The sequence below is a fragment of the Camelus ferus genome, chromosome 4 (assembly GCF_009834535.1).
Source record: "Camelus ferus isolate YT-003-E chromosome 4, BCGSAC_Cfer_1.0, whole genome shotgun sequence".
NCBI classification, from domain to species: Eukaryota; Metazoa; Chordata; class Mammalia; order Artiodactyla; family Camelidae; genus Camelus; species Camelus ferus.
The window spans coordinates 25858231-25873702 of record NC_045699.1 but is presented as its reverse complement, the minus strand read 5'-3'; the positions used below and the strand labels follow the sequence as shown (position 1 = coordinate 25873702).

Sequence of the window (15472 nt, the reverse complement as noted above, 5' to 3'; positions counted from 1 at the left end):
TCTCCTTGAGAGCAAAGTCATGGACAAATTCTAGGGCCCAAGTATAGAGAAAGTAATGTCAGGAACAGTGGGTTTTTAAAAAAAAAAAAAAAAAAAAAGATAAACGTAGCATTTAAATTGATTCCTAACTGGTTCGGCTGGGTTAGGTTCTTGAATTAGGAGAGGGCTCAAATAAGTGGAATCAGCAATAATGAAGGCTTTATATTAAAGATTCAATGAAGACTGGCTTGTCTGGAAAGTACTGAGTTTCTAATTTAATGTCTCATCATCTCTCTGCCTGGCTTCAGATTTGAACTTAATTGATAAGGCTTGATTCCAGTTAAATGTGAGTTCCTACTGCAAGGGATAGGATGAGGGAGTTCTTTATTTATAGTCAACATTCCGAGAACGTTATCTGGTACACTTTGGAAAAGAAATTTGGTAAGATTGTTGGTTCACACACGCAGAAACAATTTGGGTTAAATGATCTTTGCTATAACCATTTAATCTTCCTCTCTCCCTTCACAGTATAACATTGGTGGCCCACCACTGAGGACAGTATTGAGAAAAAAATATTGGCAAGCTTATGAATGACTAAGGGAATCTATCATACAGAGACCATAAATGGTGTGAATCTACACTGGCCAAGATACCATCTCGGCAAGATTTCTTTGGTGGTATTCCATACGACACAAGTTGTCCTTCCTAACTATTTGGTTCTTTGATTCTCTATAGCAACCCCTTTGAATTCTTTTACTCCCTAAGCTTTCCAGAAGAGAAGTATTCCAATAAGGTCATTGGATGCCACTATAAACCATCTCCATTACTTGAGCCAGCCTATCCTGTTCACATCAACCACATGTACACACACCTGTGTATATAAACATATAAACACACTTGTAAACGTGTAGCATACAGTGTATCTGTTCAATCTAATACTTAAAATAAGCTGTTTTTGTTTTTTAATAGTCTTTGAATGTCCAGTATAACTTCTGGGTATTAACAGAAATAGAAGAAAACAGAGGACTTCTAGAAGTGGGGTTCCCAAAGTTCCACTAGAACGAATCTATCTAGCTATCTATGCATATATACATATATGTGCACACACACACACATTGAATATATATTATACAATGAGTATATAATATATAGTGAATGTATATACATATGTGTATATCAAAGTTGCGAAGTTAATGTGCTATTATATATATACATATGTATATATGTTCACTGTATATTTAATATTTTATAGTGTGAATTTAGTATTTTTTACTGTTTATCTCTAAAAGGTATATAAAGATAGTGGTAAATTTATGTAATTTATAAATAATGTACATATATATTTGTTTGCATATTTAACATTTTTAACTACTGGAGTGTTTTATCAAAAACGTCTGTAGATATTAGCTCTAAAGTATGTGAGGAATGAGAAGTGCCTCAAAAACTGTAGTATAGAAGAATTGGGAAAATTCTAATTTAACTAACGGTTAATGTAACACATTATACTTTAAGAAATGAGTGAATTATGTGTGTGTATGTGTGTTTATGAGTGTGTGTGTGTAAGAAAGAGAGAAAGAGAATTAAGTGGACGGTTGAGAGGAGGGTTGTTCAGAAACATACCAGAATATGTTAACATTATTTACAGATAGCAGGAAAAAATAAATTGAAGCAAAAAGACATGCATTTGGCTTTATGTCATGAAAGTACATAAGAATTGTTTAACTTGAAAATTGAATTTCAATATGCAAAATGACTATCATGTATTACGTAAACTGATGGAATGTATTAGCTTTTATTTGACTGCCATCCTCAGACCTCATCATGCACGCTCATTCATCTGTTGCTTGTGGGCCATGGTGTCAGTGAATAAAGTATCTTCAAAATCACCTAAAATCAATATCACCATGACTTTACACTTAAAAACATTTTAGTTTCCATTCTCCACATAATTTTAATTTTACATCTACAACTTTTAATAGTACTCCTATTACTAGGGTAATTAAAAACAAAAAGAAAATCCCAATGTTAAAAATTGTTTGGAAAAATAGCCATTCTCTAATTAGCCAAGCAATGATGTTGACACACATAATTAATCCTTCTTATTCCACATTACCATCAAGTCATAAACTTTATTAAACTAAACTTTAAAAAGATTAATTAGAATGAGGGAGACTTACCAATGTACAGCCTTCTCCCACAAGATAAGTAATGGCTAGAGGATGAAAAGTGTCAAACTCCTCAAGATTTCCCTGAAAAAGAAAAAAAAAAAGGAAAATACATTTTGAGTTTACATTTTTTGGCTGTTATATGATGCCAAATCTAAGCCACTTGATGAGATGAGAAAGGAGAAGAACAATAATTGACACTTGATAGATTAATGAAATTGACTAGTACCATGAAATAATACCATAAAAAGGGTGTTCACATTATTTCCTTTATGTAAAATGTATTATCACCCCCTTTAAAGAATATATTAAAGAAAAGCCATTTAAAGAACAAATATAATCCTTAAATTTTTCCCTAATATAAAATTCATACTATAAGAAATTAATTCATTGATTAATCACAAATACATTTTCTTTTTTTAAATGACATTTAATTAATTAAAACAACATATTTTATGTATAAGATCTTTACATCTGTTTTTGTCCTTCTTTGTTGCATAAGCAAAGGAACCACTCACAATTTTTTAGTGTTATACTACGCCTTATTCAGATATGTCTTCTTGTAGATTCAGGAAGCATTGTCTATCAATTTATGCTTATTATCTATAGAACACTTGTCCTACATCCAAGTACTGCTGTCAACAACTTTCAAATAAACAGCACAGTACTGCTCAAAGAAAAATCATAGATAAATAAATATTTCAGTTTAAATTGTACATTTAGCAGCAGAAAACTGAATTGGATGACAAAGATCAGGTGGTCCCACCAACTGTTCAAAGACTGGTGGGGCATTTCCTCTTGAGCTCCAAAGAGAAATCACAAATGGCAAAACTTCTACCATTTACTAAATACAAAGAAGTGAGTGAGCATTGAGGGTTCATCATGATTCCCCACATCTGATCCAAATGTCCCCTCCTACACACAACCCCACTATTCATAAAGGTTTTTCTCTTCCTAAAACATTCCCTCGCTGCCAGTTTAAACTCTGAACTCAACTAATGTAGGAAGCCATAATCTGTATTGCATTCTTAGGCTCGTTCTAATATTAGCACACACTCCATCACGTATTTTTCATATATCTGCCTTCTTGCCTCAACTAAATTTTTAGATTGTTGGAACAGCAATCATGTTTGATGGTTGTGTGTATTCAGAAATTCAGAATTCAGTAGAATTCTGACTACTTAGCAGGGAAAACATTATAATCATACAAATATACGTACATTTGTGTATAGATAAAGATAGATAAAGATTACTTTAGTTAATTGGAGAGTCTTAGTACTACTATTTATTTCTAAAATGATCAATGTCAAAATCTCCACTGGCTGACCAAGAAACGACTTTTAGTTTTGAAAGGTAGGAACTGCTATTCTGTCTAATTTGGTAAACAGTTCTTGCCCAGGACTAAGAGAATACTATATCAAAACTAATTTCTTCTATAAGCCTTTAATGAATAATGTTAAAATTTTACAAAGTATTTCTATAACCTTCTGCTGAACTTACAAAGAAATTAAGTTCAGCAGAACCTAAGCAAAATAACATGTATTGAGAAGTTACTACTTGCCAGAGATACCTTTTATATATTATGGTGTTTGTTTGTTTTACATGATTAAATGCAAACTAGTGAGGCAGGCTATTGATGTCTCTTCTTTTCAGATGAGAAAACCAAAGCAAAGAGATTGTGAGTTACTTCCCCAAAACCTCCTAGTCAGTCAATGGTAGAGCCAGGATATAAATGCAGGCAGTCTGACTCAGAGCCTCTTATTCTGAGTACAATAATAGGCTACCTGTGTCTACAAGTCACATATGCTAGATAAAGGGGAAGGGAACGCCAGAAGAAAGGAATGAGAAAGATATTTCACATATTGTCAAAATGTGGAACTGACATTTTTTTCAAAGCCAGTTGCAATTCCCAAAGGATTCTACTCTTCACCGCTCTTCCCCAGTATTCCTCAGGCAGTCTTAGAACCAATGTTTTCATGTAAATAAGCAAAAAAGTTATAAAACCATTATCTAGATATATTGGGATTATATCAGGAAGTTTAAAAAGAAAAATAAAATTTATTACTAGTTATTTACCTGGGCATTCAACATCATGAAACATCTTTCATGTTACTTTAAATTGTGGAATCTAATTTAGGTAAGATTTAAAATAGCTTTTTGAGGGGTGAGGGTGTAGCTCAGTGGTAGAGTGCTACAACTAGCATTAGCATGCAGGAGGTCCTAGGTTAAATCCCCAGTCCTTCTGTTAAAATAAGTAAATAAAGCTAATTATACCCCCCCAAATTTAAAAAAAAATAAATAAAAAAAAAATAAAATAGCTTTTAAATTTGAACTTTACCTCTCTATCCTTGAACATCTTAAGCCTTTTATATTATTAACAAACACAGCATCTACAAAAACTGAGTATAATTTTGAGCTTTTAGTGATACGAATTTCGCATTTTCTAAAACCAACCATTTTCCCTAAACGATCATGTTTCAGACACTAAAGCAATATTTAAAGATGGTGGTGTTCAAAACATGCAAGAGAATACTGCCACCCTTTCTTTCTAGAAGCTGATTCACAAGTTATTATAAGCCTTATTAAAAAAGTATTTTTTTGCGATTTAGAGTATACACTTAACTTTGAGATTAGATATGGTCAATAGCATTCTTCCCTTTTAAAATTTAGGAAGAATGAGTCTCAAGCACATTGAATCACTGCCCGGTTTTACTCAAGTTGTTCTTAAAAGAGCTTGGGATTTTCTTCTGCTCTTTGAAGCTGGGTTTCCTGTTATTTCTTTTTGTTTTATTTATTCTGTGTTGTATTGTTACCATTTTCTGGCCCTTCATATTTTGCTTTTAGCTTTCACAGAAAAAGTGAATAATAGACTCTCATACACTAGAAGCACACACAAACAAGAACAAATATTTTTTTTAATGCTATTCACGTTTAAACTCATTAATTACGTAAGATCTGCCATTATAAATTAGAAGCTCAACTCTATTCTTCACACACACTAATTATTATTTTTTTAATTCCACAAACATCAATGTTACAAATTAAATCTTACCCTATGGTAACTGATTTTAATTCTTAGAACACTAAAACTGACTATAAATACATAACAAGCATCAGCAGTTAAGGAGACACATAATACTGGGGAAAAGGGAAAAATTTTTTAAATATGCCTTCTGCTCTTATCATGAAACAAATTATATAAAATAGGATATTTCTGAGGGTTGTAAAGATAAACAATTATGGAGAATAAGTGAAAATATAAAAATAGTAGGTACACTTATTTGGAAAGTTCTTTACCTTCTTGTAATAAAGGATTTCTATGAACAAATATTAAACATGCATTTTCTAATAAAAGACATGTATAAATACATATAATTAAAAGATATATACATATAAAATATAATGCTTACATTAAAATATCATAAAATATAATCATGCAAGCAATTAGTCTTAATCCACAGGTAAAGTTAAAATTAATTCTGTCTCATTGAAATTCTGTTTTTCTTACAATAACTTTCTTCTCCTATTACTCCTATTATTCAATCTCTACTCCTTCCTCTAAATCATAAATATAGGTCCCTGCTTTTGATTCTTCCCCCAGTCTATTTCCCCCTTCGCTCTTCTTACTTCCCCATCCAGGTTGACCCCAGGTCAATCCCTTCATATTCCCTCTAACCAAAACCTTATCACCTCTGCCTTCTGCAGTCTCACTACCCTGCTAATGTCTGGACCAAGCTGGACCTCCATTCCAAATCTTATGCCATCAGCTCTGACAACTTGAGTTCCTTCTTAATGAAATTCCTAATCAATGACTTCTTTATTAATAATAATGTTTTCCTTGTCCAAAATATTGGGCTGGAAAAAAGATTGGTGAATAAATAGCAGCAAAACAGCATGATTCTGATGATTAACTGGAAAGCGTTGTCCAAGAACTAGAAAGCCTATATCATCCGTCTGTGTTTAAAAGATGGGAGGATACACGTGCCTATTTAAATCATGGGATGCGATAGTCTTTGTCAATGATCTTGGCAGATTCCTGCTGGCTTGTAGGTCGAAAATAAGGTTCCCTCTTAGATATCTGTAACTGGCAGCTGGCAGCACACCCACTGCTACTCACATTGCCGTCTTTCAAGTAAATCCAGTACTGGATATGGAAAAAAACATAATAATTGACTAATGCTCTTGATAAGAACCAGAGCAAGTTACAATGGACAATGTGCATATATTAGTGGCATCTCTGCTTTTTAGGGCCTAGGTGCATCCCTTTCTCTGTGACATCTGGGACACACAAATGGTAGCTTGTTAACAGCTAGATGGTGACCAAAGCGTTACCTACCATGCTTAACTCACTGATGTTTCTGACACATTGGTCTGGCTAAACATTCTAAAGCCCATTTGCCTACCAAACACCAATTTCATCACCATTTAAGTATCACATCAGATGACATCCCACCATAAAATGAGTCAACCATTTAGGTATCAAATAGCAGCAGAAGACACTTACAGATGTTTAAGAAATTTGACCAGGATTCTATAAACTGCACAAACATCTTCTGAAAGAGGAAACTGATACATTCACTTTACACTTAGTGAACGGTTTAATCAAGACAAGTTTCCAATAGGAACAGACTAATGTTTGAGAGGGCAACTATCTTCATCTTGTTGGAAAGCATGTCACTTATCTTACAGACAAGAAGATATTGTTTGGTTAAACTGCAATTGTAGTAGCTAGAAAATTATTCCTCTGAAGGGAACTTGAAAGACAGCTCAAATATCTCATTTTAAATGAAAAAGGAAAATAAAGCAAACAAACGTAAGTCTTCTAAGCTTTGCATCCTATATAGCCATTATTTTTTTCCATTTGTCTCTTCTCAATCACGCCCTCTCAAAAAGAGTAGTTTATCTTCACCAACTCAACTTTCAAACCCCCTGTTTACAGGTTATAAACTTTCTTAGAGATTTGGGCACCGACACTGCTATACCTGGAGTTGCCAAAGACCTGCATATTGACAATCCCAATACAGACTTCAGTTATGTTGTTACCTGCCTTATGTTGACTACTGTTACCATCTTACAACTTCTCTCCTAAATTCCATGGCACTGCTTCCCTCTAGTTTTCTTCCTATCACTCTGGTTATTCCTTCTTTATTAATTGTTCATGTGTATCTCATGATATTTTTTCTCAGCACTTCATCTTTGACACTTTGCCCTTCTCAATACATACCATCTCTTGTGATAGCTTCATACAAAGTCATGGTCACAAACATAATCTACTACTGATAAATCCCACATGTATAGCTCCCAAACCTGAATATCAAACTTATTATTGGACATTTACACCTGGATGTGCCAGGGACATTCCCAATTCAACTTACAAAAACGTTCAATCACCTTTCTTCTATTAATCTGCTCCTGCAATCTCTAGCTCTGTGAACAATAATAGATAACATGTATTCCACATTTACTCTGAACTTGACATTTGCAGTATCTTATTTAAGTACTCTACAACCTGGTAAGGGAGATATTAATATTGTCACCATTTTGAAGAAACTGAAGCACAAAGAGGTCAACTTAGCCACTAATAAATACTGAAGCTGTGATCTGAACAGATTGCCTACAAACTGAACCACTACACATTGAAAGATATTTGCCCACTTGCACAAGTCAGACTCACTAGAATCAACTGAGATTTCACTTTTAATCACCTCATGGAGCTGTAATCACTCAGTTTCTAGATTATGGGTACAAAATATTTACTGTATCAATTTTCTTCTCTTTGTTTCTATGGCTCTAAGTGAGTTTAGATCTTCACATCTCACCTGGATTTTCTGAATAATTACAACTCTTTACACCAGCCCCTATACTGATAATAAACTTTAATCTCTAGTCTTGATTCCAAATATTTTATTCTGCTGTTGTTTAAGATCAGTCTTTTAGGTATTTAGATAAGTGGGGGCACTGGACAGATAGGTGGAGGACAGGGAGGATGGTCAGGAAGATGGCACGATGCCCACCTCCAGCAGAAAGGGGCTTTACTACTCCCTCTAAATGAGTGCCAGCAAGAAACGGGTTAGAACCTGACAGCCACAACTGCGAGTTAGTGAGAAGGACCTAACTGGACATGACCCAGTATTCGCTGCAATGTAATTAGCATTGCGGTTTAGACCCACCCCACCCATGGTTTCTTTCTGTGTGCATCAGGGGTAAGGACATGAACAAAAGGGACAAACATGACTAAGCACTCCAGGGGCAAGAGCCGTCAATCAATCCAAGAGCACCTCTAAGCGAGGGTGTAAGAGAAGGGACAGGCAAAGACCAGTGCTTTCCCTCCCTTGGAGCAGCCTGCCTTCCGTTCTTGGAGGTGTACTTTCCTCTTGCTACACATCTTATCTCCCCGCCTGAAATCTTATCTTTCGGGTATGACAAGAACTGAGGTCTTTTCCCTTCCCCTGTTGGGGTAGCAAGTCTATGCACCTGGGGAAAAGGTGTATGACAATGAAAAAAAGGTGTCCTAAATACCACCTTCATTTACAACTGGCTATATAAAGAAGGCATATGCATAGATCTGATGAGCACAGAACTCTTCCCGTCTTCCATAGCCCAGTTTCCTAAGGAAAGGATAAAATTCCAAACCATCAAAAATATGATTGAATTGCCAAAAAAAGTGAAAATCTATAAAAATTATGAAATAAAAGTCACCCTTCTACTCATACTTTGACAACTTAAAGCTCTCACTTGTATATATAAAATAAATGCAAAGACCATGATTTTTCTCTCAATAAAGTCCAAGGCATGCATATTGTCTGTGTCCCTGTAGGCAGCTATGTTCATGATATGCCAAAATGAAGTTATGAGAAGAGGCTATGTGAGTTTTGTCTGCCAAAATTTAAAGTTTATAAGTTTCTAGCATCTGTATATGTTTATATAGAAATGAAAAAGGAGTTGCATTAAAAATTGTGAAGAGTTACACAAGTAAGCCAGATTACTATGTGAATTCAAGAACATTTTATTTCATTTTCCACTTGAAAGAAGTTTTCCTCACATAAAGAAAACATAAACTAAAAATCTTGGGTTAAATTTTTTCTGTGTCCTAAGGAAAGTCAGTAAGCTTCTGCGTCTCTCTTTTCTCATCTGGGGAAAAGAACATAGGGGATGAGGGTTAGTGCATGAATTGTATGGTCATTTTCTCTCTCGTCTTCCAATTTAGGTGGAGACTTCAAATTAGATACAATTGCTTTGGTATCATCATGTGAAGGGATAGAAAAGACAAAATCGGAACAATCAACAAACAATATTAAGCTCATCTGGAGAACAAAGAATGTAAGATATTTGTGATTTAAGTCTGAGCTTCACAATTTGAATTATTTTAATTTCTAAGGAAAATAAACCAGAAACGTTCATTCCTAAATTGCCTTGGATTAAAGTGTACTCAATCAGAATCACAAAGGCATACATATTGTTTTCAGTAACAAATGGCTTTGTTTAAAAGTGAGGATATAATTGGAATAGAAAAAGTAAATGGCAGCAACCACCTCAGTGTTTGGTAGAACTCTACTTGGGAAAATATGCTTAGACTAGAGGAAGAGGTGAGATGAGCACACATTTTTGGTTCAAAGGATCGATAAAAATGAATGCACTGATGGAAGGCTCCTGACCAGAGAACTCAAAAGGATTTCCATTTGGTTTCAAGTCTGATGCTGTTGAATTAAGAACACTCACACAGTTTTTGTGCAAGCAGGTTGTAGCTTTGAATAAATAGCCATCCAGCACTTTCAACAATTGGTCAAAACACTTTAGATACATCTCACAGGGAGACCCAGGAGCAGATGTGCTTCTGCCCAAACAACGAACTGAGAATTCCAATTACACAGGCAGCCAAATCACTACAACCTAATTGCCACTATCCTGAATGTGGGATGCAATCACTGCTAATTCACCCTTGTTTTTCCCAAATAAGCATTAGCGATCCTCTCAATTTAGCAGACTGCCCAGGGCTGTCGGGAGAACCAGCAGCAAACTCCTTAGCAACCAGAGTCTACAAATTGATTTCTGCAGGCTTGTTTATGGGGCTCAGGTAGTTAACTTTCTGAATCAGTAGATGGCTTAAACATTTTCTTCCCTAGAAAGGAAAGATTCTTCGAAAGATGAGATTAAAAAAAAAAAAAATCAGATAAAAAATGGGAGGGATAATTTAGCCAAAAGGTATTAAATGCAAAATTAAATTGAGCACTGATCAATCTCACTGTTAAAAGCATTTAAACAAACTGAAATGTATTCTTCTCTCTCAGTTTCACACAAAGTGCAATAAGTCCTATTTTAAAATTAGATAATCTGCTTAAAAGCTATTACTGTAAAACTCCAGCTTCTCGCTAACTAAATTTACTGTAATGTGGGTGAGATTGGTTTTCTTTCACAATTTCTATTTGTTGTTTGCAAGAGAGTGATACATTTAAAAATGTTTTTCATTTTCTTAAAGTAAATGCATTTCAGTGTTTCTGAAAAATAAGAATGTAAAAATATACAGCATTTCCATAAAAAGCACATGCTTTCTCTAGAAGAAAAATATATTTTAACAACTCACAAAAACACATTATGCCACTAGTGAAAGAAAATAACTTTTAAAAGAAACAATTACAAATGATATTTTTTCATGCCCACACACACAAAAATTGTGGATTGAAAAATACATAGTTGTATCTTGAGACAGTCTGAAATTATGGAAAAGACTGAGACTATGTCATTGAAGAGTTTCCAGTTTTAATTTTAAATGTGCTAGAAATAAAATAAGTAGAAATGTGAAATTCAGTGGAATTGAATTCTGAGAATGTCAAACTTAAAAAGAATCAGATTTCTAGATCTTAACTATAGAAAATAGTTTTCTCAGTAGATCAGTAAATTGCTTTTTAGAAACCTAAAATAAAATAGGCCTATGAAATAAGCATACTATATTTTGGATCAACTATTTCAAGCCCATGATTTAATGCCATCTAAACTGAGGGGTGGGGAAGAAGCAAAGCCATTCCCAATTGCCTCCTTATATTTGAGCCTCTACAAGACTCACTAAAAAATTTAATATGAGCAATAAACCTAGCCTAAAAAATCTCAGCAGTCTGCGTATAACGGACATGAAAGTGTCACTAATTGGTTTACTCTTATCAAACATTATAACCTTTTTTTTTTTGGTATGATTAAATACATGAAATGATTACACATTTTAAGAAATTTTATCAGCTAGGAAAAAGAAAAGTTATTTCTTAAAAGCTAATGTAACTTAAACAAAACATAAAGTTTAGATCCAAGCTGTAACTCATTAGCAGTTGTCTTCCCTGTGAATCCTAAATATAATGTATGATCTCATTCGCTCATGGCGAAATAGCATCCTTCTTAGAAGCACATTTTCAGTGACACCATTTCTGGACTGTCATTCCAGCTCAGGTAAAGCAGCAACCGCAGTACTGCACAATCATCCTCAGAAGTATTGCTACTGAGAAGCCAGAACGACAATGAATAATGGTAAGAAATAGGGCGCTGCCCCGTGGGTAAGCAGCAGCAGAGGTGTAGCAAAATACTTAAACTTATGACTGCGTTTTCCCAGAAATTTAAACACCTGCAAATTAGGCCCTGTAGGCATGTAAAAGAAAAGAGCGAATTTAACCCCCTTTTCACCCGTTCAGTGGCCACAAGGGTCATTCTCTATGTGTGATTTAAAGTTTATTCCATTTCTGGTCCTACTACTGTGCATTCTGAGGAATCAGCATAAAAAGGCACAGGGAGATAGAAGACACAGAGATTAATCCTGAAAGGAGAATCATCTATTATATACAACGTATTAAAACACCATAGAATGCCAATAGTTAAAAGTAGCCCAATAGAGCTGTAGAAAAGAAAGCTATTTATCTAGCCCATTTCCTGAGTATGCAGAATGCTGCTCTTCCTGCTCCGGGATAGAATTCTACCCTCAGCACTTTTAACTACTGCCTGATGCTGGCATTCTTAGTAAGATACAGTTACCCTTAGGAAAAATAATGAGAGGGCTATTAGCAAGACTACTACTAACACATTAGCATCTGTGAAGTAACTGACAGAGATGGTGTTGTTTGTGGAAGGTAACATACAGAGAACTGAGGACCAGTAGAGAGCAACCCAGATGAGGGAGAATCCCAGAACAGGAAAGTTGAGGGTTGCCTGGGTATGTTCATTTGGCCCCCAACCCTGAAGTCCGTTGTTTCTCTCCCTACCCAACTTCATTCCACCAAATCTAAATGATAGTTACCACCTGGCACTTTAAAAAAAAACTTGAGAATTTTTTTTTATTGTAAGCAGAAAGCTTAAGATTTCCAAGAATTCACTGCTTTACCTAATATTACTGTATTTCTGAAAAAAAATTTTCAATCCTTATAATGTGAACAGTTGAAGAGTTTAAGAGCCTAGAAAGAAAGATCACCGAGTTTAAACTGAGAATTCTTAAATTCTAATCTCACTTTTGGCACACACCTAAAGTGGGCATTATCGGATATTTCTGGGTTTCAGTCAGTTTCTCATCTATACACAAGAGGGCAGGAGAGAGAGCATCTGGAAGATATCACAGAGCTCTAATTTATTATGTTGGCTCCACATCCAGGGAAAATGCTTTCAGATCGAAAAATGCAATCAGACTTGGTTGATACTTAACGATCTTTCCACACAAAAAGAGATTAAAGTGTGATGTTAATATCATTGTTGTATGAACACAAACAAAATAGTCACAAATGTAGACTGAGAATCTGGCTATTGGACTAATCAAATAATTTGCTCTCAGTCTGCGTTTCTCAGAGTTCACAAAGGTTATGTCATTTGGCCAGCTCCCTGTTAGGTTATTAATATTATACTCAATGTATAGATTAGGAAATTGAAGATCAGGGAGACCGACACATTTTCTCAAGTATGTAGAGCTGGTAAGTAACAGAGCTGGGACTAACACAAACCTTTCAGAAGTTAAAGGGCACACTTTGTGCCTTCATGGAAAGAGGCACAATTTTTACTGATCACAGGCTTATCATCCACTATGCTGGTTATCTGAGGCCATTCAACATCTACCTTCCTTTTGCTGCCAGTCTATGAGTCATTTCAGTAACAGTCAATTAATTATTATGCTCCCAAAATCTCCTGCATGTCACGGTGTGATAGCTCCTCTCTGTATCCATCATTCCAGATGGTGGATACAATCAAGGTAGGAAGGTCTGATTATGCGTTTTGGGAAAGAAAATTTACTCAAGATTTAGAGATCAAAATGAGGTCTCTGAAGTGATTTGCTCATACTTTTCTTCTATTCACATTATCAGGAGACAGTTCAGAAAACATCTGTAACCCTTTTTATTTTTTTTAGCCTAAGTAGCATCCTTTTACTCCCTAACAGACAAATTTGTTAAAAATTTGTTGTATAAAAAAGTGTAACTTGGAAAATTTTTATTAACTAAAAAAACCTAAAATGGAGGGGAGAGAAATTATGTTTAAATATTACAAGAACTTCAAATAAATCAAGAGTCTGGAAACAAGAGGGTTGGCATCTGTAAAAAATAACTACAGTTTTATCAATCTGTCATTCTAAAAAAATAGCATTGCTTACAGATGACTAGTTGTATTGTAAGCTTAAAAAAAATGCAGATCACAGAAGTCTTAGTAACTAGATATTCTTTAAATACCCTATCTGTAATAGCATTTATGTATGTATTTTTTTACCTATCATTTTCAGAACAATTTCTAGGCAATCTGGAGTGAATGCAAAATATAATGAATAAAATAGGTCTGACAAGTTACTATTAAGCTCCATAAACTATATTGTATTATGATAATTAGTATTTAAATATATGTAATTTGTTTAATAGTGTTTCATAATATATAGACTACTGCCTCAGATGACATGTCCCAGAATAAGACAAGCATATGCTGTAAAGACATGGCCACTAGTCTGCGCTGTTGTATAAGAAATATTAATTTTCATCACTTTCTAAAAAGAGCTAGTTCCATATATTGTGTGTTAAGAATCAAAACTATCAGATCTCAGGTTTAATATTTGCAATTTTTTTAATAATATATTATATGGCAAGTCAATACTGGGGAGAATATTAAAATAATATAAAGCTGTCAATGGTTCCTCTTCTAAATTTAAGAAAATGGCACTTTTAGTACTAATGAGATATTGATAGTTTATGAAATATGAAGTATGTTAAGCTACAAAATACTACCTTCCTTTAATTTGATGCATTATACAAAAATGTTCTAGCAGCTGCATGTAGCTAATGACCAAGTAATTTGCCTGTCCATATTACTAACAAACTGTCATAAATAGCTTCTCTAGATGGCCTCATTAGTGATTTTAGATAAATATAGTAAAGCACACACATTAGTGATAATTTTTATATTATATTCTGTTTTATGTAATTGTTTTATCAGTTATCCATAAACATTTTTAGGTTTGCTAGTTAAATCACAATTATGTTCTTGGATTGTTAACCCTTTTATCTACAAGTTTCTGATACTTCACAGACGAACTTGAGGGACTATTAATTACAGCCTCAACACTCAAAATTGTTTCAGGATTTGGAAAACTTGGCTTTTTAAACTAAAAGCAATATTGTGAACTCGTCACCTTTACAAAATGCTGCTTCATGTGCCCTATTTTTTCCTTGTTTTTAATTACATGATAGGCTGAAAATCAGAATAAGAAATGTGAAAGTGTAACAGAAATTGTCTTAGAGTGCTTTTATGTTTCTCAGAAAACAAAGTCTATCTAAACATAGATATTATTTACTTGCAACTTCGCAGTGTATTTCAGGGAAAAATATATTCAATCGAACATGCACCATTTATCTGAAAAGATATGACGCATGATTACACTCAGAAAACCATATTCCACACTCAGTTACTGAAGATGAACAAGTATATGCTGTTATTCTGGATACTTCTATAGTGAAAACAAGATAATTGAACCAAACATTCACCACATATAAAAACGGAACTACCATAAAGACCGTGCTGTCTTGAAACACCACTACACTTATCATATAAAAATCTGTTTTGCACGCTCAATGAAAAACAACTAAAGACATCCACACTAGAATATTTTATAGATAATAAACAGATCAAATATACATGAAAATGGATCACTCAATTTTAAAAGCCATGGATATTTTGTTGCCATGGATATTTTACTACTTAAACATCTTTTGATTTGTTGTTTGACAAAGAATATTTAATCCTTAGGAAGAATAATGTCATGGTGGCTCACTGATAGTTTGAATACTGAATAATCTGAATAACATGTGTAAGTTAAATGTATTATGTTGTGA

General features: G+C 34.2%; 1 protein-coding gene across 1 annotated transcript in view; it reads right to left on the bottom strand.

The window, feature by feature from the left end:
* The window catches only part of PTPRD (protein tyrosine phosphatase receptor type D), a 1875912-nt gene that overhangs the window by 1398480 nt on the left and 461960 nt on the right, over positions 1–15472 (bottom strand). The window contains exon 2 of the mRNA XM_032477692.1: positions 2157–2228. The gene's annotated coding sequence lies outside the window, so the exon portion shown is untranslated. The remainder of the gene's footprint in view (positions 1–2156; positions 2229–15472) is intronic.